This window comes from Eschrichtius robustus, chromosome 19 (genome assembly GCF_028021215.1).
Source record: "Eschrichtius robustus isolate mEscRob2 chromosome 19, mEscRob2.pri, whole genome shotgun sequence".
Classification (NCBI taxonomy): domain Eukaryota; kingdom Metazoa; phylum Chordata; class Mammalia; order Artiodactyla; family Eschrichtiidae; genus Eschrichtius; species Eschrichtius robustus.
The window spans coordinates 8229463-8255336 of record NC_090842.1 but is presented as its reverse complement, the minus strand read 5'-3'; the positions used below and the strand labels follow the sequence as shown (position 1 = coordinate 8255336).

The window sequence follows — 25874 nt, the reverse complement described above, 5'->3', positions numbered from 1 at the left end:
GTTCTCTTCTACACTTCTCTGAGTATAGCTGACCCTTGAACAACGCAGGGGTTAGGGGCACCAACCTCATGCAGTAGAAAATCTGCATATAACTTTACAGTTGGTCCTCTGTGTCCACAGTTCTGCATCCATGGATTGCAACCAACCATGGATCATGTAGTACTTATTTATTCAAGGGGGAGGACGATCAATACAAATAACTTTTGGACTCAATATAATGACTGATATACCCTCAAACAAATCCTGAATTCTTCTTAGTGGGTTTGCTTTTCGTAAGGGTAAGGGTGGAGCAATTCTAAAATTATTTTATGAGAATTATAGGGTGAGCAAATGAGTAATTCTGTGATGTTATGGAGAAACACGGTTCTCTCTGTGGAAGAAGGGACACACAAATATGGAATGTGGGAAGGCAAGGAAGAACTCAGTGGGATTAGAATGAAATTGGAGGTATCGGTATGAACTCACGGCTTTTAAAATTATATCTATTTCCTAGCTCCACTAGCTGAAAGGGCTTAGAAAAAATGAAGATCTTATAGCAATGAGCACACTTAGACTCCAGATGTTGGCTTCTAAATACCATCCCCACTAAAATAATCCAGGACTTCCCAGAGAAATGGCTGCTTCCAGGGCTGGGACAGGCAAGGTACAAAGTGGGCTGGAAAGTCTTATTGTACCTGGAAGTAAGGAAGTGACCAAAAAAATAACCAGCCATGTCAAAAGGACATATGAGGCAGCTTGGAGGGGTTCCCATTGGCCAAATCTAGGACAATTTGAACATAAAAGTAAATAAGAGGAAGAAATGGATTATAAACCATTGCATAAAATAATAATCTTCAAGTTTGAACTTATAATAGATAGACAGAGATGATGATAGATAGATAGATGAGAGGGAGGGAGGGAGGGAGGAAGGAAGGAAGGGAAGAAGGAAAGAAGGAAAGAGATAGATAGGTAAGACAGAGGAAATAATATCATATCAAGTATTTCAGTGGAGATGAATAACTTGAATCTAGTCTTAAGGAAACATCAGACAGACTCAAAATGAAGAACACTCTGTAAAATAACTGGATGGTATTCTTCAAAAATGCCAGTGTTACTGAAGACAATGGAAGACCAAGGAACTGCTCCAGATTAAAGGGAACTAAAGAGACATGACAACTAAAGTCATCATGGGATTCTGGCCTGGATTCTATATTGGAGGAAAAAATATTCTAAAGAACATTACTGGGATAATAGGAAAAAATGGAATAAGAACCAAAGATTAGATAAAAGGATTCTATCAATGTTAAATTTCTTGAATTTCATAACTGTACTGTGTTGACTTGAGAATATCCTTTTTCTTAGAAATACCTATACTAAATATCACTGGGGAGGGAGGGAGGGATAAATTAGGAGTTTAGCACAGGGAACTATATTCAATATCTTGTAATAACCTATAATGGAAAAGAATCTGAAAAACAATATATATATGTATATATATACGTGTGTGTGTGTGTGTGTATACACACACATATATATAAGAAAAACTGAAGCACTTTGCTGTACGCCTGAAACTAACACAACATTGTAAATCAACTATACTTCAATAAAAACAAACAAACATAAAACAAACCACAAAAAATATTACTGGGTAAAGAGGCATGATGTATGCAATCTACACTCAAATGGTTCAGAAAAAGAATAATAATTTGTATATAATCTGTATAATCATTTGTATATAAGTTCTAAGTGTGTACATATGTGTGAGTCTATATATCTACATATACATGTACAGAAACACACAAACACGTACAGAGAAAGAGAGAGCAGACGTGGCAAAATGTTAAAAATTGGTAAATCCAAAAAGGATTACAATGTTTGCTGTAAGTTTGAAATTATTTTCAACTTATTATTTACAAGCAGGGACAGAGGCCTGAAAAAAATGAACTATCATCAAAATGCTGAGAGAAAATAACTATCAACCAAGAATTTTATACCCAGCTAAAACCACATTTAAAGGACCAAGAAATGGGTATTTTCAGATACCTCAAAACTAAAAGAGTTTATCTACCACAGACTCTAAAAGAATTATAAAGAGAAACTTCAGCAAATCCAAAAGTTAATTCATAGGAAGACAAGAGATAAAAGAAATACAGTTGATTATTTTTAATTTAGTAAATGTAATTCCTGGCTGCAAAAATAATAAAAATAGTTTTTGGTGTTTAACAACACTGAGTGGACAAAACAAAAACAAGAGGCTCATTGAGAAGTTAAAACCAAGTAGGGTCCTTCTTGTTATAGCAATAGGAGGATATCACATCTATTAGAAAAAATTCATAGTTGAGTACGTATGCTAAAATTTAAGAATACAAATACAATCTATGGTTAGCTTCCAAGTCAGCTCAGGGAGACGGAACATATAAAATGTACCAATTCACTTTAAAAGTATGAAAAGGGTAGGGGCTGGGGACGGGAGAGCGAGCAGAGAAACAGAATGATAATATTAAAATGCAAAATAGAATAGAAAAAAATCCAAATATGTTAATAATCACATTAATTTGTGAGCAGGTCAGTCTCCTATATTAAAAGATAGAGATGATCAGATTGGAGAAAAGAATAAAAAATCCAGGTGTGTGGAAGATTCCCTAAGGAGAGACTCTTGGAAGACTGAAAAAGGCATCTCAACTCAGCTAGCGGGAGAAGGAAACCTGCCCAATCAACTGAGAAATGGTGGAAATACTCAAAAAGTGTCAAGAAATGGTGCACAGTTGTCACTGTGAGGCAGGAAGAGGTGTGTCAGAAAATGCACTGCAGTTTGTAAGATACACAAAGAAAAACAGAAGCTGTCCCGGGATGAGGGGTGAGCTTTCTGGGAGGACAGAGGGTAAAGGTCTTTGGGAGGCCACAGAGGACTGGACAGACGAGGGACAGACCACAGGACACCACTGCACGCAGCATTAGCCACTCCAGGCAGGGCTCAGCGTCCGTGCCTACGTTCTCCAGCAGGAACATGTCAAACCCCAGCACCGAAGAGCACCAAGCTTCCTCTGGACATCGAGGAAGGAAGGAGAAGTTCAGACAGGACATCAAAGGGTGCTATCCCCAGGGGTGGGTGCGTCATCTGGGCTGCTTTCACACTTAGTCTTATTTAGGATCTTGGGCAGCTCTTTGATTGTCGTGGGCAACTGGGCTCGGAGCCATCTACACCTGCCCGGAACAATCCGCGATGGCTACTTCCAAGGTCGGTACAGCATTATCCTCAAAGTCCTTTCTCTCGATTCCTCACCGTAATGCAACAATCTTATTTTGCTGAGTGCTTATTATGTGATTCACATAGCTAAGCTATGCTTGCGTCGTCCAATCCTAAGAAGAACCCTATAAGACATCGTTTCAGCCACATTTTAGAGGTGAGAAAAGCAAAACCGAAGGTCATGCCACTAGGAAGGGTCAGAATAGGGTTCAAACTCTAAGAATCTTGACTTCAAAAGTGATGCTTGACTCAAGCAACAAGACTCAGAAACCTAACACTGGTCTCGGGCCCTCCCGCTGGCGCTGGCTCTGAGGGATATTCTGCTTTTCTTCCCAAGAGCTCACCGAACAAAGCAGGAAGGAAAATCTGGGTGCTACACCTGGCTCCAGTGTCACACGGAACTGTTACCAAGCCGAGCTCGTTTTACTGCATCATCATCATCATCTCTGTACCTGCCTGATGTCTCCACCTAACGGCGGGCTCTTCGGGGACAAATCTGAGAGTCACTCACTCTGTGTCTGCAGGACTGAGCACAGTGCCTGGAAGGCAGCACTACTCAACGCAGCATCCATCAAGCGAATGAATGAGCAGAAAACAAACAAAGGAAACTACCTGCAGCAGCCTCCTCACACCACATGGCGACCTCGTATTTAACACTCCTGATTCTGAAACACGTTCCATGTTCATTTCTCAGCCTCTTGGTCACACTTCCAAATCTTGGTATTAGTCGCACACATAGGAACGTTTGTTTCCTGAAATCAGGTTGCTCTCACACCTAGATGACTAACTCGTACTTACATCACACCTGGCCCTTCTGCTTCACAACAGGCAGGCAAGACCTCACCTCTCAAAGATGCCCAGGCAGAGAACACGGTGTGAGCGCTATGAAGTTTCCTTCCCTTGCGAAGAATATAGTAACACTTTTTTGGGGTGTGAGCCATCAGGACACAGAAGGAAGACATCTCAAGACCAGAGTCACTCTCTCCCGGAATGCACTTCCTCCCTTGCCCACCTGGTAATGGTCTCCTCGTCCTTCTCAACGCAGCTCTGCTGTGACCTGCTTAGGAATTCTTCCAGAGAAGCTCATCCCTCTTCTAGTGGCTGCTGGTACATCCTTTTTTTTTTTTTTTTTTTACAGCCTTTACTGCCCCTCCCTCCATCCATTCAGCATGCAGTTCATGAGTGTCTAGGACAAACCTGGCTCCTGGGATACACTGATGGGCAGAGCGATGGATCCTGCGCTTAAGAACTTACAGTCTGATTCAGCGCTCTCCTAGAGAACCCCCTACAATGCTGGAAATGTTTGATATCTGCACTGGTCAACAGAGTAACCAACAACCACATATGGCTATTGAAACTTAAAAACTTGTATCTAATTTTAATGCACTGAATTCTAACTTTAACCACATGTGGCTGGTAGCTGCCATACTGGACAGTGCAGGTAATCACGCTGCAGGATAATTACCTTGCATACCTTGCAAATCCTGACATACCTTTTCTGGCACATCTGGCTCCCTCTTCACCTGCACACAGATTCTTAAAGGTAAGAGCCATGTTAGCCATTCCTGTATCTTTAGACTCAGTGCAACCCAGCACACAGAAGTGGCTCAATCACTGCTGCATAAATGAATGGGTGGACAAAGGAGCAAGTGCTAAACACATAACAGAGGACCTAGAGAAGTTTATATCTCCTAACCAAAACTGGGAGAGTGAGAGCGAGAGGCTGGAGAGCAGGATAAGGAAACTGTGATGGATCTGCTGCTGTCCCCACAAAAAGGTGCGAATGTTAGGCACCTCCCTTCTGGTCCTTTTCCCCCAGCATCCCAGTCACGATCACCATCTCGGGAAGCAGACACGATTCACAGAGATAAGGGAGGGCTGGGAGTCCCCAGAGGGCACTTCACACTGGAGCACCTTTGCAAGCTGGGGAGACGGTTGGGCAGAGGGGAGGCTTAAAAGAAACAAGAGAGAAGACTCATCAGTTCCGCAGTTGACGGAAACCGTCCTTTGTTGACTGCGGGGTTAGGGTTTTCCAGCTGCAGTTCTTAGAAGAGAAAGTGATAGTTTTTGCGCTTGAGAACCATTTCCTGGTCTGTGGTTGACTCACCGGAGATCCCTAAAGCGTGGACCAGTCTGAGGGTGCACTGGGAGGGGAAGTATGAGAGTGCAGCGTTACCACGCCGGGGCCTTCTTGTCTCTGCCCGTCAGAAGGCACGAGATGCCGCCAACAGACGCCGCAGGTGGGGACGGCAGCGCCTTTCCGCAGAAGCGGGGCTGGGGGTCAGATCTCTAGAGGTGGGTGGGTGGCCCGGGGGCAGTGCTGAAGTTAAAAACACCCTCCAATCACGAGTTCAAAGAGCCCAACATACACTCAGTACCTGCACCAGTCACTTCACAGCTGGTCAATGTCCCAGCCCCTAACTGTCACCATGGACAGAATCCCTGATCTCAGAGCTGAATTCAACAGCAAGGCTTGAATTTACAGGTACATTAAAAAAAAAATCTTCTTTAAGGCATTATGCTAAGTGAAATAAGTCAGAGAAAGACAAATACTGTATATCACTCATATGTGGGATCTGAAAAAATACAACAAACTAGTGAATATTACCAAAAAAGCAGACTCAGACCTAAAGAACAAACTAGTGGTTACCAGGGGTGGGGAAGCGGCAGTATAGGTGTTGGAAAGTGGGAGGCACAAACTATTGGGTGTAATCAGGCTCAGAGATGTACTGTACAACATGGGGGATACAGCCAATATTTTGTAATAACTATAAATGGACTGTAATCTTTAAAATTGTATTAAAAAATAAATTAGCCAAATTAAAAGAAAATCTTCCTTAGCCATGTCAGTCACCATCTGGCATGTTATAATCATGCCCTATAAAATCTATACACTAGGAATTTCAAGAAAGCTTAGGCTCCCGAATCACTTCAAACTGTCAGGAGTGATGATGGTCATACATCTGACGATGTCTATTGTCACTTGTCTAAACGTTTTAAACAGCAGAGCCTGAATTCAAAATGTAAAATAACCTGATTAAAAAGAAACTTTTCTACAGGTGAAATCACAGCTCCTGGGTTAAACCCCACCCAAGGCCACGCCGATGCTCAAAGCAGTATTAGACCAGAATGCTGGCACCCGGCAAAAGACTCCCTAGGGTCTCCAAAGCAGAAAGCGACCCCACCGAAAAGTCACTTTCTCATCTGTTTTTGTCACTCCTCTGCTCACAAACTCTACCTTCTGGCCTCACCCTATTTTCGAAGCTCATCTCCCACTCCTACCCCTTAAACACCCTCATTTCCAGGATGATGTGAAGTTTCCTGCTTCTGGGCCATCTTCAGCTGCCCCTTGGTCCAGAATGCTGCTTCCGTCCATCTTCACACCTGGAATCCTCGGGGCCACCTGAAATGCTTCTCTTCCAGGCAGCTGACCTTTCTTCCCCAAGAATAGCCACCCCCGGGGGCCCCGATGGTGGTCTGTCTGGGCTCTTCCCGAGCGCTCAGCACACTCGGCTTTGCAGCTGGCCATCTGGGAGCATCTGATCCTTTAATTAGCTTAATAAGTTCTTTGGAAGGTGAGGCTTGTCATCTCTAATCCCCAGTTCCCAGCACACAGTGGGTACAAAGTAAATGCCTCTTTTTCCCTACTGAATTGTAGGAAAAAATAATGATCTCAGAAGGCTAATGATCTCGGAAGAGCCAACTCTGACTACCGTTGAGGACACAAGTGACAGGGTCAGGCATCCCACCACCCAGAAGTGGGGCCTCTTGAGTTTGCCTTGCTGGTTGACATGAACAGAATGACAATGAATATCCTAGTGTTGATGAGAAGGCAACAGGGCACATGGCGGTAGGGAGGAAAGCATGCCTTTGAGTAAAGGGAGAGGCCCCATCAGCAGCAAGCCTGCCACCTAAGAAAGGAGAGAAGAGAAATTAACATCCACCAGCACTGCCTGTGTGCAGGGACTCACCATTTAATCCTTTGTGGTGGGTACTGTTATCCCCCTAGGACAGAGGTGAAAACCAAGGCTCCAAAGCTGGAAACACTTGCCTAGAGTCACTGGCTCAACAAGAGGCTGTCTGTACTTGAACTCACAGACCCTCTGTCTCCAAAGCCCACCCTCACTCTTTCCAGTCTCTTCCTCACCACGATGCCTCCAAAACCCACAACAACCTTACAGGAGAAATCCCAAAGCCCTTTATGTAAGTAGTCCTTCTGTTAAGAAGTCCGCCGCATTTTCTCTTCCACAGCGAAGGACTACACAAAATACAGAACATGTGACCCGAATGAAACACACTCTGCTGAAAAGGACATGCAGTGCCCTTGACGGAGGACAGGCAGGGTCTGAGCCCAGGTGCTTAATTAGGAGCCGGTGAGACTGCGTGACTATTAAGGGTGGAGAAAGAAGCGCAGCCAGCAGGGCCACAGGCAGGTGGAGAGAACAACTGTCAGACAAAACTCTGGAAAGGGAATCCTTCAGGTGCTCTCAGGAGCCCTGACAAAACGTTGGCTCTCCGTGCCACATTACCAGGAGCAGGTGTGCAATGTGAGAACGTGAGCCAGTCCACCTGGGGTGGGAGGTGCAATGGGTGGACTTGACAGACGTGCGACGATTCACGGGGGCTCAGGACCCCCGCGTCTCCAAGCAGGAGAGGCTTCTTGCTTCTCTCTCTGGTCCATCCATTCATTCAGCCCCTCATTCGGTAGGTGTTTCTGAAGCAGCTCCTATGTGCCCGGCAGTGTTAGGTGTCGGAGCTACAAGTGGAAGCAAAACTAGAGACCATCCCTGCCCTCATGAGCTGACAATCCAGAGAGGGAGGCAGCGACTATGCGAGAAATCAGGCTGCGACCATTACAAACCGAGGTACCTGCTGTCAGTGAGGAAACACGGTTCTAGGTGTGGAGAAAACGGGAAGCTGACCTACCCTGGGAGTCAGGGGAGTTTCCGTGGGGGGCACTGCTGCTTAGTGAGCCATGAAGGATGAGCAGAGGTTAAGTGCCCACCGGAGGGCGGGCAGGGAGGGGCATACACGTGCACAACACGGGGAGATGGCGTGGAGAAGGATGCAAACGAGGCCAGACCAGAGAGGCTTTGCAGGGCTGGGGAGTGTGAGCTGCACAAGGGACTCTCTCAGCTCCTTCCAGAAAAAGTCCCAAACACCCTCCTACTGCAGGCTCTATCCACCCAGTTCTTAAGCCAACACTGCAGCTTCAGCCTCCCCTGAAGGGTGGTCCAGAATTGGCTGGGCTGCCGTGTTCTTTGCGATGTGGTATCATGCACCCACACGCTGATCCTTGGCTTTATGCTTCGGTGGGCGCTGTCATCTTCTCCCACAGGCCCTGCCTTTTTTTTTTTTTTTTTAATTATTAGCACCTTTAATTATTATTTATTTATTTATTTATTTTGGCTGTGTTGGGTCTTCATTTCTGTGTGAGGGCTTCGTCTAGTTGTGGCAAGCGGGGGCCACTCTTCATCGCGGTGCGCGGGCCTCTCGCTATCGCGGCCTCTCTTGTTGCGGAGCACAGGCTCCAGACGCGCAGGCTCAGTAGTTGTGGCTCACGGGCCCAGTTGCTCCGCGGCATGTGGGATCTTCCCAGACCAGGGCTCGAACCCGTGTCCCCTGCATTGGCAGGCAGATTCTCAACCACTGCGCCACCAGGGAAGCCCAGGCCCTGCCTTTTTCCTTGCTCATTCTGGCTCATGCTATCAGACTCAGCTTGCATGTCACCTCCTTCAGGAAGCCCTCTCCTAACTACCTTCCCAAGCTGGCTTAGGCACTCCTGCTTGTAACTCCCTCAATATCTTCTGTGTCTCTCCACCATGCTATGTGGGATTGCAACTATGTCTTAACAGTTCCTGGGATACAGTGAGTACAGCTGCGTTAAAAAATATAACAAGAGATTAACATATACAATATATAAAATGCTCTGAAAAACAAATAGGAAAACACAAAGACCCAGCTAGAGAAACGAGCATCGGATTCAAATAATATAGCTAATATTTATCAAATGTCTACCATATGCCAGGTAATAGTCTAAGGGCTTTCTATGAATGAATTCACTTATTCTTTACCAAACCCCATGAGGTATGATTATATCTACATTTTTATGAATGAAGAATACGGCCCAGAGAAGCCAAGCAATTTGCCTGAAGCCACATGGCCAAATGCCTTGGTCCACCCACCATACTGAGTGTCACCTCCTGCTCTACTTGGCATGACGATACTCGGGCCCCTCCCAGGGAAGGAAACACAGGTAGGGGGAACGTGAGAAGATGCTCACCCTCATTTGTAAACTAAAATCAAAACAACAGAGCTTGGAGAAGCATGATGAAGACTGGTAGCAGCCAGAGCTGGCAAGAGTGTGTGCCTTGGGAGGCATCTTGAACGCCCAACAGAGAGAGGACAGCTAAGTCCCCGCACACCATGAAACCCCAGGCAGCCAGAAAGGGGAGGCACATCCACATGCCTGACACAGATGGAGTTTTAAATTTAAAACAAGATGTTCTCACCACCTCCAGTCTTTACCCAGATGCCACCTTCTCAGTGAGGCCTCGGCGTCTCACATGTGTGTGCTCGTGCGCCTGGGTGTATATACACCCACCGCACCCACAGACGTGGGATTATTCTTGTTCATCATTTCTTCAACAGATATTTCAGCAAACAGAACATTTTTACACATATAATATATAATGTGTAATAAATAAATAAATAAATATATATATATATATATATATATATAATTTGCATAAGCTTAGAGAGTGGTCCAGAAAGATCTATAGGGAAATATTAACATCAGTCACCTCTAAATAGAATTTGGGAAAAAAGAAGGGGGGAACTTGAATTTTTTAAAAGCTTATACTTTCCATAGTGTTTTACTGTTTTAAACTGAAATAAGTTACTTTTTAACTTTAAAAAGGCAGGAAAGAAGGAAGGAAGGAAGGAAGGAAGGGGGCAGGGAGGGAGGGAGGGAAGGACGGAAGGAAGGAAAGGAGGAAGGGAGGGAAAGAAGTCGGGGGGAGAAAAGGGAAGGGGCATTTTGGGGACCTGCAGTTAGATAGGCCACCATCCCAACCCATTTCTCTCTCATGAAACCACCCTGAAATAGCAGTGAAGGAATAAATTTTTAGAAAGATATAAATACTCACAAGAAAAAGAGCAAGAAGGGACAACAGTGGACAATGCACTTCACCACGTGGACAGGAAATGGGAAGAGGGAGGGCCAAGGTGACCGAGCTGAAGTTTCCTCCAAGTGCCCAGGGAGGGGACGGGATGAGGCGGGGGTCGCTCCCCCAGAGCCTCTACAGCTCAGGACTTAGAGATGCCGAGGACCAGGGAGCGTGGCCGTGCCCAGCCATGGACTCCAGGGGTGGGGAGGCCCCAGAACCAAGTCAGAACTGCAGGAAGGCCCGGGGGCACCGGAGAGGGTGCTGGGCTGGGCAGCCGGAAGCTGACAGGTGGCAGCAGTGGAGGGCAGTCACAATTCCCTTCTCCACCTTCACCACTGACATACAGGCCACGAGGAGATTTTGCTATTTCTGTCTTTTCTGACAGTTCATCCATAATTTAGGATCAGAAAGTCATCAGGAAACCCTAAGTCAAAATGTAGGATCAGTCCTTCCATTGATGACCTGCGCAGCAGCTGGTCCTGTAAGTACAACTAGGGTCAGGTCCTCAGGCATCCAGGCATTGCCCACCCTGGCCCCACCAGCCTTCTAGAAGTCACCCTGAGTCTTTCCCTAAACACACCAGCCCCTTGGCCAAGCCCACCTCCTCCCCAGCCTGCAGGCACACCTTCCCCTCGCCTCCATCCTCCTTTGTCAAGACTGGCAGCACAACCCCCAAGTTCAGAGATGGAAGCAGACAAGCCACAAAGAGTCGCTGAGCATGTGGAGAAAAGACCCAACCTCAGTGATAAGTAAAGAAATGTAAATCAGAGAGAGACCGAAGTTCCCCCCTTTTTACCCCCACAAACAATGCTGGCAAGACAATGGCAAAACTACAAATCAGACCTCGCTGGTTATTGTTAAATATTTGTACAGTCTTCTTTTTTTTGCCAGGGAGAGGGGTAAAATCACCAGTACGATCCTGCCTCTGGGAATTTATTCTAAGAAAATAATTGAGAAATAAAACAAGATAAAACCAAAGTAGTTTAGACCCAACCTAAATGTCCAAAGACAAGAGACTAAGTAAAATACTGTATGTTCTCTTGAAAAAATATAATGGCATGACTAAAATTATAAACACGAAGACCTGCCCAATATGGAAATAGGCATATGCTATACTGAGCATATAGTATATGCTATACTCATATTCTACTGAGTAGAAAAATGAAAATGCAAATGTTGTCATACAAAGTGTTTTCCACACACACAGACACAAACACACACACACACACATGCACGCACACACATTAGCAGAACAGGCTTTTTCCCACTGTGTGATTAGGGTCTGGTAAGAAAGTCAGATATCACACATTAAGGCAGTGTAAGAAAGTTTTAAAAAGCCCTGGATCTCAAAAAAAAAAAAAAAAAAAAAAAGCTGGGTCAGAATTCTGACTCTACCACATTACCCTCTGGAGTTCCTAACTTCTGAAAGGCTCACTTTCCTCACCTGTAAACTAGGGATGAAAAGATGACCTACTTCATAGAGCTGTCAGGATTGCCTGAGCTACTGCATGTAAAATCCTGAGCCCCGCACCTGACGCACAGCAAGGATGTAATAAATACCTGTTATTGATGCCATTGCCGCTACTGTCATTATTAGCGAGGCTCAAGCGTTCGGAGGGCTTGAGCCAGCTTGTCTAAGATAAATGCTGATGTGGGATGCGTCACATGGAGCCGCCTTGTGGAATTCAGAAAGTGCTTCCTGTCTTGTGGGACCTGCTGCTCACCTCCCATCTCTGAGATCAACAAGCAAACTTAAGCCAACTTCAGTGCCCGCCAGCCATTTACCAGTCCACACCAAGCAGATGATTCCATTTACATGCACTGTCTAATCCAGAGGACAAAATTCGTGTTTCCTTGTTACCAACTGGTTTCTGCCCATACAAGAATAGAAACCCACGTGCCTCAACTTTCTGCCCTCCAAATTCTCCTACGTGCCAGTGGTCTGCTGAATAATGCACCCCCAAAGATGTCCTCATCCTAATCCCCAGAACCTGGGAATATGTGACCTGACGTGGCAAAAGGAACTTTGTAAATGTGATTGAGGCTCTTGAGATGAGGAGATGACCCTAGATTACACTAAGTGGGCCCAGTATCATCACAAGGGTCCTTATAAGAGAGAGGCAGGAGGGGCGGAGTCAGAGAAGGGGATGTGACAATGGAAGCAGAGGTCAGAGAGACAGATGCAGGGCCACAAACCAAGGAATGCGGGCGACCTCTAGAAACTGAAAAAGACAAGAAACCCAATCCTCCCCTAGAGCCTCTAGAAGAAGCACAGCCCTGCCAACCCATTTTAGACTTCTGATGTCCAAAACTAAGAGTATAAATGTGTGTTGCTTTAAGCCACCCGGTGCATTACAGCAGCTGCAGGAAACTCGTATGTGCTGTTGGTCCACTAAGAGCGCTTGGATTTCGTAGGTGGGATCTGGTGTTCAGGAGTCGCACTGTGGCTCTAATCCAGCTCCACCTCCTGCTGCACTTGGACAAATCTGAGAGGTGTGGGAAATGGGGGCATCTCTGCGGACAGCACTCAGGAGGGTCCCTAACACGTGGCAAGCACTAGCCATTTTTTTTATTCTACTTGTTGTTTCTTTTCCTTTTTGTCTGAAACAGCTTTGTTGAGATATAATTTACATACTCTAAAATTCACCCATTCAAAGTATATAATTTAGTGATTAGCAAGTATATTTGCAGAGTTGTGCAACCATCCATCATTCCCCGTTCCTTTCATTCTCCCAGCCTCTGGCAACCACTAATCTACTTTCTGTCTCTATAGATTTGCCTACTCTGGACCTTTCAAATAAATTGTCATACAATAAGTGGTCTTCTGTGACTGGCTTCTTTCACTTAGCGTTGTGTTCTCAAGGGTCATCCAGGTTGTAGCCTGTGTCAGTACTTCATTCCTTTTTATGACTGAGTAACATTCCATTGTATGGATATAACAAATTTTGTTTACCCTTTTATCAGCTGATGGACGCTGTTGACTTTTATTTTTTGCTATTTCTTCTACCACTGAAATAAACTTTGATAATTAAGGGAGTTCCCTTGAAGTGTTGTGAGTGTACGTGTGTGTGTGTGTGCCTTTTAATCTAAAGCCTAGAGGTAAAAAAAAAAAAATGATATAAATGAACTTATTTACAAAACAGAAACAGACTCACAGATTTCAAAAACAAACTTATGGTTACCAAAGGGGAAAAGTGGAGGGGAGGAATAAATTAGGAGTTTGGGATTAACAGACACACACTACTATGTATAAAATAGACCTACCAACAAACAAGGACCTACTGTATAGCACAGGGAACTCTGCTCAATATTCTGTGATAACCTACATGGGAAAAGAATCTGAAAAAGAATGAATATATGTATACGTATAACTGAATCACTTTGCTGTACACCTGAAACCACCACAACACTGTAAATCAACTATACTCCAACAAAATGTTAAAAAATAGAAAATAAAGCCTAGAGGAAAATCCTCAGGACTGGCAATTCCATCTCCCTAGAACGCCAAGCCAGCATCTTTGGAACCACTGAAGATATCTCATAGGAAGACTCAGGGATGCTGGCCCGAATGCTGCCCTAGGACCCTGGGGAGAGCTTTGCTGGTTTGAACCTAAATCCCTGAAGTGTCTTTTTATAAAACGGGTCACAGACCTCTGAGAGCTTCAGCATCGCCAGACCAGGCACCACCTAGCTCCTCCCTTTGGCACTCCGTGTCCCCACCCCTCTGAGCCTCAGTTTCCCCATCTCTAAGCAAGGCTAATCATAGCTAACCTTGTTGTGATGCTACGTTGTCAAGTTGCTAGGTCAGAGAGCCAGTGAGGGGATTAAATGATATGCACTAGTTAAACACAAACAGTGAGGCTTCCGCTACAGTAGAAGCCCAGCACCACATTATCAGCACCATTTATGGAGACTGGCTCTTTGTAGGGCCAGTGCAGGTGGAGCCGGAGCCCTGGTCCTGGGGTTCCACCCCGGTAGGGAGGACTAGCTTTTCACCAACATCTGCAAACTGAATTTTACCATTGTTTTGAGACCCTCTGCAGACAATGTACCCCTCTCACAGCTTGTGACTGGGGAGGGGTGGGACTTCTACTCCCCACTCCCCGTCTTTTGTTCACCACTGACGAATGGGACTTGGAAACAGTTCCTAAGACTTTTTTTGAGGTAGTTGAGAGAGGAAAACAATATCGGAGCTGGCAGGGAAAGTAATCTGTCGATTTCCGCGCGTCTTGACAGTAGTCAAGATTCTGTCAGCCTCCTCTGGATGCCAAAATCAAATCCGGAAATGGGGAACCCACAGGGAGAGTCGAATTCCCCCTTGGATTTGCCTTGCGTCAGGCTGACAGTCAGATTTTCCATCACAGTCAGGCACTTTCCACTCAGATACAGTGGCCACGTTGGACAGGTCTGCACATTACCCGTAAAAGGGTTTTAAGTTCATTCATTCACACAAGTTGCTCACTTGCCATGCTTTGAAAGACAAAACCTAAGAACCCCTTAGGCTTTGGTGGTTGTTATGTGTCTGGAGAATGACCCACTTCTGAAAAAACAAAAAGGTTGGTTAAAGTCTGCTGCCTGGGAGTGGGTGTTTGAAGTTTGTTAAAAGAACAGCTGTGCCCAAGGAAACGGATACCTGCCTTCACAAGAGGCCCCACGTGGACATCCTTTTCAGACTTTCTGTGATTCACTAGATGGCTTGGGGCCACTGCCCGTGCCACTGGGGACAAGCTGGGCACCTCCAGAAGCACTGGTGATTCTAAAGGTCATGAAGTGGGGTCAAGTTCAGGGCATGGAACAAGACGTTTCTGAAACAATCACAATTTTGAGGAAGTATCAGGGAACTATAACAAGCCCAGGAGGGTTATTTAAGACTTTTACCACTATACTCTTAAGTGAACCTAGCCTATAATTTTCCTTGTTCCGCCCTTCCTTGTCTGGTTTGGAAATCCAGGTTATACTGGTCTTTTCACAAGAGTTGGAGTGTTTTCTCTTTTTCTGTTCTCTGCAACCATTCAGATATGAGAGGGAAAGTTTCCGTTCTAGATTATTAGGTAGGCTTGCCTGTAAAATCATCTGAGCCTTGTGTGCCTTCTTCCCGCTTTATATGAGAGGTGTGTAAAGACTGATTTAATAATTTGAGAGTTATTGCCCGAGGGAGACCTTCAAGATGGCGGAGGAGTAAGACGTGGAGATCACCTTCCTCCCCACAAATACATCAGAAATACATCTACATGTGGAACAACTCCTACAGAACACCTACTGAACGCTGGCAGAAGACCTCAGACCTCCCAAAAGGCAAGAAACTCCCCACGTACCTGGCCGTGTGGCTGACAGGGTCTTGGTGCTCCAGCCGGGTGTCAGGCCTGTGCCTCTGAGGTGGGAGAGCCAAGTTCAGGACAATGGTCCACCAGAGACCTCCCAGCTCCACGTAATATCAAATGGCGAAAGCTCTCCCAGAGAACTCCATCTCAACGCTAAGACCCAGCTTCACTCAACGACCAGCAAGCTACAGTGCAGGACACCCTATGCCAAACAACTAGCAAGACAGGAACACAACCCCACCCATTAGCAGAGAGGCGGCCTAAAATCATAATAAGGTCACAGACACCACAAAACACACCACCGGACGCCGTCCTGCCCACCGGAAAAACGAGATCCAGCCTCATCCACCAGAACACAGGCACTAGTCCCCTCCACCAGGAAGCCTATGCAACCCACTGAACCAACCTTAGCCACTGGGGGCAGACACCAAAAACAACAAGAACTATGAACCCGCAGCCTGAGAAAAGGAGACCCCAAACACAGTAAGTTAAGCAAAATGAGAAGGCAGAGAAACACACAGCAGATGAAGGAGCAAAGTAAAAACCCACCAAACCAAACAAATGAAGAGGAAATAGGCAGTCTACCTGACAAAGCATTCAGAGTAATGATAGTAAAGATGATCCAAAATCTTGGAAATAGAATGGAGAAAATACAAGAAACGTTTAACAAGGACCTAGAAGAACTAAAGAGAAAACAAACAATGATGAACAGCACAATAAATGAAATTAAAAATTCTCTGGAAGGAATCAATAGCAGAATAACTGAGGCAGAAGAACGGATAAGTGACCTGGAAGATAAAATAGTGGAAATAACTACTGCAGAGAAGAATAAAGAAAACAGAATGAAAAGAAATGAGGACAGTCTTAGAGACCTCTGGGACAACATTAAACTCATGAACATTTGAATTATAGGTGTCCCAGAAGAAGAAGAAGAGAAAAAGAAAGTGACTGAAAAAATATTTGAAGAGATTATAGTTGAAAATTTCCTTAATATGGGAAAGGAAATGGTCAATCAAGTCCAGGAAGCTCAGAGAGTCCCATACAAGATAAATCTGAGGAGAAACACGCCAAGACACATATTAAGCAAACTATCAAAAATTAAATACATGGAAAAAATATTAAAAGCAGCAAGGGAAAAACAACAACATACAAGGGAATCCCCATAAGGTTAACAGCTGATCTTTCAGCAGAAACTCTGAAAGCCAGAAGGGTGTGGCAGGACATATTTAAAGTGATGAAAGGGAAAAACCTACAACCAAGATTACTCTACCCAGCAAGGATCTCATTCAGATTTGACAGAGAAATTAAAACCTTTAAAGACAAGCAAAAGCTAAGAGAATTCAGCACCACCAAATCAGCTTTACACCAAATGCTAAAGGAACTTCTTTAGGCAGGAAACACAAGAGAAGGAAAAGACCTACAATAAGAAACCCAAAACAATTAAGAAAATGGGAATAGGAACATACATATTGATAATTACCTTAAATATAAATGGATTAAATGCTCCCGCCAAAAGACACAGACTGGCTGAATGGATACAAAAACAGAACCCGTATATATGCTGTCTACAAGAGACCCACTTCAGACCTAGGGACACATACAGACTGAAAGTGAGGGGATGGAAAAAGATATTCCATGCAAATGGAAATCAAAAGAAAGCTGGAGTAGCAATACTCATATCAGACAAAATAGACTTTAAAATAAAGACTATTATAAGAGACAAAGAAGGACACTACATAATGATCAAGGGATCAATCCAAGAAGAAGATATAACAATTGTAAATATTTATGCACCCAACATAGGAGCACCTCAATACATAAGGCAAAGGCTAACAGCCATAAAAGGGGAAATCGACAGTAACACAATCATAGTAAGGGAATTTAACACCCCACTTTCACCAATGAACAGATCATCTGGAATGAAAATAAATAAGGAAACACAAGCTTTAAATGATATATTAAACAAGATGGACTTAACTGATATTTATGGGACATTCCATCCAAAAACAACAGAATACACTTTCTTTTCAGTGCTCATGGAACATTCTCCAGGATAGATCATATCTTGGGTCATAAATCAAGCCTTGGTAAATTTAAGAAAATTGAAATCGTATCAAGTATCTTTTCCGACCACAATGCTATGAGACTAGGTATCAATTACAGGAAAAAATCTGTAAAAAATACAAACACATGGAAGCTAAACAATATACTACTTAGTAACTAAGAGATCACTGAAGAAATCAAAGAGGAAATCAAAAAATACCTAGAAACAAATGAGAATGAAAACACGATGACCCAAAACCTATGGGATGCAGCAAAAGCAGTTCTAAGAGGGAAGTTTATAGCAGTACAATCCTACCTCTAGAAACAAGAAACAACTCAAATATACAACCTAACCTTACACCTAAAGCAATTAGAGAAAGAAAAACAAAAAAACTCCAAAGTTAGCAGAAGGAAAGAAATCATAAATATCAGATCAGAAATAAGTGAAAAAGAAATGAAGGAAACGATAGCAAAGATCAATAAAACTGGTTCTTTGAGAAGATAAACAAAATTGATAAACCATTAGCCAGACTCATCCAGAAAAAAAGGGAGAAGACTCAAATCAACAGAATTAGAAATGAAAAAGGAGAAGTAACAACTGACCCTGCAGAAATACAAAGGATCATGAGAGCTTACTACAAGCAACTATATGCCAATAAAATGGATAACCTGGAAGAAATGGACAAATTCTTAGAAAAGCACAACCTTCTGAGACTGAACCAGGAAGAAATAGAAAATATAAACAGACCAATTACAAGCACTGACATTGAGACTGTGATTAAAAATCTTCCAACAAACAAAAGCCCAGGACCAGATGGCTTCACAGGCGAATTCTACCAAACATTTAGAGAAGAGCTAACACCTATCCTTCTCAAACTCTTCCAAAATATAGCAGAGGGAGGAATACTCCCAAACTCATTCTATGAGACCACCATCACCCTGATACCAAAACCAGACAAAGATGTCACAAAGAAAGAAAACTGCAGGCAAATATCACTGATGAACATAGATGCAAATATCCTCAATAAAATACTAACAAACAAAATTCAACAGCACATTAAAAGGGTCATCCACCATGATCAAGTGGGGTTTATCCCAGGAATGCAAGGATTCTTCAGTACACGCAAATCAATCAATGTGATACACCATATTAACAAACTGAAGGAGAAAATCCATATGATCATCTCAACAGATGCAGAAAAAGCTTTTGACAAAATTCAATACCCATTTATAATAAAAACCCTCCAGAAAGTAGGCAGAGAGGGATCCTACCTCAACATAATAAAGGTCATATATGACAAACCCACAGCCAACATCTTTCTCAATGGTGAAAAACTCAAACCATTTCCACTAAGATCAGGAACAAGACAAGGTTGCCCACTCTCACCACTATTATTCAACATAGTTTTGGAAGTGTTAGCCACAGCAATCAGAGAAGAAAAAGAAATAAAAGGAATCCAAATTGGAAAAGAAGAAGTAAAGCTGGTACTGTTTGCAGATGACATGATACTATACATAGAGAATCCTAAAGATATTACCAGAAAACTACTAGAGCTAATCAATGAATTTGGTAAAGTAGCAGGATACAAAATTAATGCACAGAAATCTCTTGCATTCCTACACACTAATGATGAAAAATCTGAAGGAGAAATTAAGGAAACACTCCCATTTACCACTGCAACAAAAAGAATAAAATACCTAGGAATAAACCTACCTAAGGAGACAAAAGACCTGTATGCAGAAAACTATAAGACACTGATGAAAGAAATTAAAGATGATACAAACAGATGGAGATAGATACCATGTTCTTGGATTGGAAGAATCAACATTGTGAAAATGACTATACTACCCAAAGCAATCTACAGATTCAATGCACTCCCTATCAAACTACCAATGGCATTTTTCACAGAACTAGAACAAAAAATTGCACAGTTTGTATGGAAACACCAAAGACCCCAAATAGCCAAAGCGATCTTGAGAAACAAAAACAGAGCTGGAGGAATCAGGCTCCCTGACTTCAGACTTTACTACAAAGCTACAGTAATCAAGACAGTATGGTACTGGCACAAAAACAGAAATATAGATCCATGGAACAGGATAGAAAGCCCAGAGATAAACCCACGCACATATGGTCACCTTATTTTTGATAAAGGAGGCAAGAATATACATGGAGAAAAGACAGCCTCTTCAATAAATGGTGCTGGGAAAACTGGACAGCTACATGTAAAAGAATGAAATTAGAATACTCCCTAACACCATATACAAAAATAAACTCAAAATGGATGAAAGACCTAAATGTAAGGCCAGACACTATAAAACTCTTAAAGGAAAACATAGGGAGAACACTCTATGACATAAATCACAGCAAGATCCTTTTTGACCCACCTCCTAGAGAAATGGAAATAAAAACAAAAATAAACAAATGGGACATAATGAAACTTAAAAGTTTTTGCACAGCAAAGGAAACCATAAACAAGACAAAAAGACAACCCTCAGAATGGGAGAAAATATTTGCAAATGAAGCAACTGACAAAAGATTAATCTCCAAAATATACAAGCAGCTCATGCAGCTCAATATCAAAAAAACAAACAACCCAATCCAAAAATCGGCAGAAGACCTAAACAGACAACAGACATTTCTCCAAAGAACATATACAGATTGCCAACAAACACATGAAAGGATGCTCAACATCACTAATCATTAGAGAAATGCAAATCAAAACTACAATGAGGTATCACCTCACACCAGTCAGAACGGCCATCATCAAAAAATTTACAAACAATAAATGCTGGAGAGGGTGTGGAGAAAAGGGAACCCTCTTGCACTGTTGGTGGGAATGTAAATTGATACAGCCACTATGGAGAACAGTATGGAGGTTCCTTAAAAAACTAAAAACAGAACTACCATATGACCCAGCAATCCCACTACTGGGATATACCCTGAGAAAACCATAATTCAAAAAGAGTCATGTACCACAATGTTCATTGCAGCACTATTTACAATAGCCAGAACACTGAAGCAACCCAAGTGTCCATCGACAGATGAATGGATAAAGAAGATGTGGCACATATATACAATGGAATATTACTCAGCCATAAAAAGAAATGAAATTGAGTTATTTGTAGTGAGGTGGATGGACCTAGAGACTGTCATACAGACTGAAGTAAGTCAGAAGGAGAAAAATAAATACCATATGCTAACACATACATACTGAATCTAAAAAAAAAAAAAAAAAAGGTTCTGAAGGACCTAGGGGCAGGACAGGAATAAAGATGCAGATGTAGAGAATGGACTTGAGGACATGGGGAGGGGGAAGGGTAAGCTGGGACACAGAGAGAGAGTGGCATAGACATATATACACTACCAAATGTAAAACCGATAGCTAGTGGGAAGCAGCCGCATAGCACAGGGAGATCAGCTCGGTGCTTTGTGATCACCTAGAGGGGTGGGATAGGGAGGGTGGGAGGGAGATGCAAGAGGGAGGAGATATGGGGATATATGTATATGTATAGCTGATTCACTTTGTTGTAAAGCAGAAACACACCATTGTAAAGCAATTATACTCCTCCAACACAGATGTTAAAAAAAAAAAGTTATTGTCCTATTCAGGTTTTCTAGTTGTCAGCGAGTCCATTTTGTTAAGTTGTATTTTTTTTATGAAATTGACCATTTACTCCTGGCTTTCAAATTGAATGGCACAGAGTTAATCTCAATTTCTCAGGCTTAGAATGATTATATCTTTCCATCAATAAGCAATGAGGGTGAGTCCAAGTGGCTTCTGCCCCACCAGCACTCTGGGGGTCCCCCAACCAGGGCATATTTTTTTAAATTTTATTTTACGTTGGAGTATAGCTGATGAACAATGTTGTGATAGTTTCAGGTGCACAGCAAAGAGACTCAGCCATACATATGCATGTATCCATTCTCCTCCACACTCCCCTCCCATCCAGGCTGCCACATAACACTGAGCAGAGTTCAGTCAGGGCATATTTTTATCAGGGATCAGGAACTGCCTTGTACTGCCTGGGAGCCAGCTGAGCAGTGATCTAGGGACCATCTCTGGAGTCGAACTGCCTGGATTTCTCTCCTAGTCCCAACCTGGACACTTGTAACTTCAGTCTCCTCCTCCGAAAAATGGGTAGTCTCCTAACAGCTGCCGGTTAAGACTAAGAAGATCACAAAAGGACTTTGTAAACTCCAAGGCCTAACAGGGAAGTTCCCATGCAATAAGACTTTCCACTTAACAACTTCATTTCACAAACTTTCACCTTACGAATCCTCAGGAATGCAAACTCAAGGACCAGAGCAAAAGGGCTTCAACTCTCCCCAGTACCACCAACTGGTGTTCCCAACCACTGTCTGTCATTTTTGTCCCAACCACCTTGGTGCTTATTCGTCTAGAGCAGAGAGCAGTTGTGAAAGCAGGGTCCCTGGACCAGCGGCAGCATCTGGGAACTTGCTAGCAATGCAGATTTTCAGGCTCTCCTCCAAACCTACTAAATCAGAAACTCTGGGGGTTGGCACAGTTATCTGTGTTTTAACATACCCGCCAGTGGATTCCGATGCCGGCTCCATGTCTGAGAGCCCGAGGTTCTCGAAAGTCATAGGGCATTTCCCATGTTCACGCTTAGTTCTGAAGTGCTTTTAAAACATGGTTACTCCATTATGATCGATAAAAGGAAAACGATCATCGTGTTGATAGAGTGAGTAGGAAGAGATAAACAAACATGAGAGAAGTGAAAGCTGAGATAATTTTAAAAGATCAATGGAGAGACCGATGGCAAGCGTTGCACGTTTGTGTGGGATGACTCACTCAGTGATAGGAACAATTCTGAAAACACTGAAGCAGGCGGTGTCTGAGATGCAGCGCCTGGGCCACAGACAACACTCATCAGGAAACAAGGACGATGATTCTCAAAATTCAAAGAAATGTGAACACGGGGTCACTGGGTCAGCATCAAAGTGGAAACTCGTCGGCTCCAGGGAAATTTGGAAAACGCTGGGCGTCTGTGTGTTGTGCTGGGGCTCAGAGTTGGCTCCTAGTCAGGGGTGTGTCCACAGGTTAAAGGTTCATCTGAATCTGTCAAATATTGATGCTTTGGCCTATTCTGATGATACAGAACTAATCAGTTCTAGACCAGACCACAGGAGGAGTTCACTAACCCAACGGTTTTTCTATATGGATGAAACAGGTCTGTTTTAGGGGAAAAAAGAAAAAAGAGAGAGAGAGAGGGATGCCTGGTAGAGAGTGCATTAGCAAGAAGGAGAAATTATATCAGGTTTTAAACGTTTAAAGGACTAAATCACATTCCCACTTACAAGCTTAAAACTGAAGGAGTAACTCGATCTACCAACAAAGGATGGGATCTATGAACCACCCATCACTTACAACGAAACGCTTATGCAGGAACTACTGTATATACCATGGCAGTTAAAATTCAGCATTTAAAAGACACAATCCACACCCTGCCCCCTGAGATTCATTTGATTGGGGTAGAGCCCACTTTTAACAAGCTCCCGAAGGGATACTGAGGCAGATGGTACCCGGACCACAGAGCCGTTTGTCATTATGGGAGAAGAATCAGAAGCAAAAGCGGCACTGAGTCGCAGCACGCGCTTCACAAACATTGCTGGGGAAAATGCTGTCTGAGACCAAAGCACCACCCGCTGGAGCCCCAATTTAGCACCTGTTCCCACAGCTCAGATCGGGGAAGTCAGCAGTAAATGAGTAACGTGTTACATAAGTTGCTTTTCTGTATGCAGAACCTTAATTCACCAAAGAGAAGTTGAAATCATATAAAAAGCAACAGCCCACCCCCAAAACAAATGCTGGGAAAGCGTAGCCAGGATCTCCCCATCCCCTTCCGCAAGGCAAAGATGAGGCCCCCTCCGTGCTGAAAACCCTGCTACCTCACCCTTGTGCCACTGGGATCTGGATCCTTGGTGGCAGTGGTCAGAGAAGGTGGGGCTGCGGCGGGCGGGGCGGGGAGGAAAACATTCAGGGTCTGCATGGGCATGGACATTGGCTGCATCAAGGCTTCCCTCGGGCTGAAAACATAAGTGGAGTCACGTTGTGCTTGACTACGCCTCTGACCCCTGGCTGGCAAGTTCTGGAACGACACAAGCCCCTCTGTCTTGGGTCTCCTCCAAGAACCCCAAACCTCTCTCTCCTCTCTCTCTCTCTCTCTCTCTCTGGCAAGGGTTGTCAGTCTTTTCCTCTTCCCAGTTACTCCAAGACCTGGATAGTATGCTATTTCTAACTAGAGTGTTAAAAGCTGACCAGGGCTGGGGCATTTATCACCCCAGTGACCACAGAAGATGTCATGCAGATATGGAAAGGCATACCATCTACGTAACATATGTGTTACTCCTTCCAGTGAGTTAGCCTCAGGAGTCTTCTCAACAATGACCCAGAGACACCCACTCTCAACCTAGTGGAGAGCAGACTGTAAGTTTCAGAGGGTGCAGTCCTTACCTATCTTTTTATTACTTTACTCCAAGCACCTAGCATGGTGATTAACTCTCAGGAAGAACAGAAGAAGTATTGAATTGATTTAAATTGACACCTGATGTGAAACGTAATTATCACCCCATTTTGCCACAGAGCAGGTCCCCAAATGTATGAGAGCCACCTAGGGCGCTTGTTAAAAACCCATCTTCTGGGCTCCACCCCAGACTTAGTAAATCAGATTCTACAGGATTTGCATTTTAACAAAGTGCCAGGGAATCTTACACACATGAATTTGAGAACCACTGCCTTAGGCTTATGAGAACCTCAAGGACACCAATATTGTGGGATGCGATTAAACACAAGGGCCCCTTGGGAACACCCAAAACCAAACAAAAGAGAGGCAGGTGGCTTCCTTCCCTCTGTCCAGGCATGGGCCCGAGTGGAGTAGAGAACATTCAACATGGGGAAAAAATGAGGCCAAGAAGAGATCAGAGACAAGAAAGATCTAGGGAAGCACTCGAGGTTAACAAGGCCACCACTGAGGCCAGCAGGCTCATTCTCATCTGTTTCCCCGGGTCATGGGGAACCATGCCCCATCACCAGATCACGAACCGGGCGGTATCGATGAGGCCCAAGGACAGACTGCACACAGCTAGCAGCCCTGCCCCGCTCTGGAAAAGGGCATGGAAGGAGAAGTATGCCTTCATCGGAACTTCTCTACAGGTCTGACTTCCGTCTCGGCCCTGCAGTGTGGCAGCTAGAGTCAGCACACCTCCCCGCCCACGTTCCCATCCCCCCACTCTCAGGGCAGCCACATCTTGAGCAGGGTAGAGGGCTGCTACCGGCCGGGGTGCCAGCAATCACACCCAAGGAGGCTCACAAGCCCCCCTTCCAGAGACAGGGAATCCCTCCGCTGCTGTCACAGGAACATCAAACACCGATGTTTGTGCCAGGCCTCATTTACACAAGCCCACTCCTCCCCGAGAGATGGATTTTTAAAACAAACAGCTTTTCCATATGTTAGCAGGCAGAGTCATGTCAGCATCAGGGATCCCCAGACGGAAACATGAGTCAATCTGGGGCAGAGACTGCTAAATAAATCCTGTCTGGGTGAAATTCCTCTCTCTGGAGAAAGAGGAACCTCAAAGCAGATCACTCAGATTCCCCGGCAAGAATGCCTAAAGACGCCACGTTCTCCCCAGCCGGGCGCGCCCTGAGCACTCTGAACTCTGAAATCATCATCCCTCTAACGTGCATCTGCCTCTGTCACCCCATCCTTCCAGAAACTCTCCCAACCAGTCCCAGCTGCGTCCCGGCACCCCTACTCCCACACGCACTCTGGTTCCATCCAGGGCATCGGGTGGCCCTACTCTGTTGGGCGTGGGCCGTCCACACTCGAGCAGGATTTCCTGACATCCCAAGGCTTAGAGTTCTGGCAGCTAAAGAGAAAAATGCACCACGTGGACACACGGGTACCTGAGAAATGAAGGAACACAGGTAACAGGTGCAGACGGCTCACCTGGAAGACTCAGCCACTGAGCACTCTATTGAGGAGATGTCAGATTTGGGAGCTTGAATTACCTGGGTCATCGCCTCCTCTTTCCCTAATTTTGCTTGTGGGGACTTGGTCAGAGGGAGGGATTCCCTAATCTTTGCTGTGTTG

General features: G+C 44.3%; 1 protein-coding gene across 1 annotated transcript in view; it reads right to left on the bottom strand.

The window, feature by feature from the left end:
* CDYL2 (chromodomain Y like 2) overlaps positions 1-25874 on the bottom strand; it is a 180576-nt gene that overhangs the window by 30372 nt on the left and 124330 nt on the right. The gene's annotated exons all lie outside the window — the stretch shown is intronic.